The sequence below is a fragment of the Strix uralensis genome, chromosome 7 (assembly GCF_047716275.1).
Source record: "Strix uralensis isolate ZFMK-TIS-50842 chromosome 7, bStrUra1, whole genome shotgun sequence".
Taxonomy (NCBI): Eukaryota; Metazoa; Chordata; class Aves; order Strigiformes; family Strigidae; genus Strix; species Strix uralensis.
This window is the reverse complement of record NC_133978.1, coordinates 28,521,654-28,522,886: the sequence shown is the minus strand read 5'-3', so window position 1 is coordinate 28,522,886 and position 1,233 is coordinate 28,521,654.

Here is a 1,233-nt window from a genome sequence, read left to right as displayed (position 1 = left end):
TTGAGCTCTCGTATTTCCATGCCATGCTCCCTATGTCAGCCTCAAAATTATAGCAGTTGATATTGAAACTGCTGGATGTGCTCTGGAGTTATTAGAATGACACACTTCAATTAGGAGGTTGAATGGTGAAGGGTAGTGTAATACCAGAATCTCCACTGGAGCTAACTGTGGTATCATTAGCTGGAGTAACATGGAATTTCTGTGATTCTCCTTTCAATGACAATTTCAATGAGAAATAGCTCAGTAAAGATGTCAAGATGATTTTTCAACACAGATACGGGAGAAATAATCTGATGTAGTTACAGGACCCCTTTTTTTTTGTCAAGATGTACATCTTTTTGTCAAAGCAACCTCTAGATTATTTTCATTCATGTTAATGGAAGTTGTTATCAAGTCACCTTGATCTTTCTCTGCCATTCTGATCGTCCTGGCTTTATGCAAGGCATCTGGCTCATATACTTTGTACTGCACTTCCTGGGGCCTTATCACTCATGATTTTGTCTTCTATGTGTAACTCTATGCTTAAAAAAAAATTCAGTATAGTTACATTTTACATTGCAAATTCTCCCCTAATCCAGGCTTGAACTTTATGTCTACAGATGGGTTTATCTGCAAAGTTGAAGAGCTATATAGAAGTTGATAGTTAATTCAAATTAATGTCATTCTAGGATACTGCTGACTTGCATAGCCTCAATATGACTATGCTGCCACTGGCTCTGATGTCACTGTCAGTTTCTGTTTTTATTTTAAAAAAAATGCTTCTGGATGTCTCTTTAAAGAGAGGTTTTCTGTAGGGTAAATCACATGCCAGCTAAAATGTAGGAGGCCAAGTCTTCCTACTTAATTCTTTCAATGGCTTAATGAGGACGATTGAAGATCTCTTGCCTGTGATATTTTGGTATGAATACTTAGTGACCTCTTATTTCCCATTTGTCCGCTTGTCTCTATTTCTTCCTCACCTGCCTTCAGAAAGCATATTCTTAGCTTAGTTTTCCTGGCAGAACATCCTGCTTGCTTTCAGCTTAAAGCATACCCTGAAGGCACTGATGTTCTATCCGCTCTCCAGCGCCTGCAGTACCCCCTGGGGCACATCAGCATGCAGCGGGGGTGACCTTTGGCTATTGCCAAGGCTCCTCTGTGAGCTGTGTGGTTTCCTGCATAAATATAATCAGTCTGCTTGCTTTAAAATGTGCCAATCTTCTTTGAACTCTCCTGCTGTTTTATTTCTGTTAG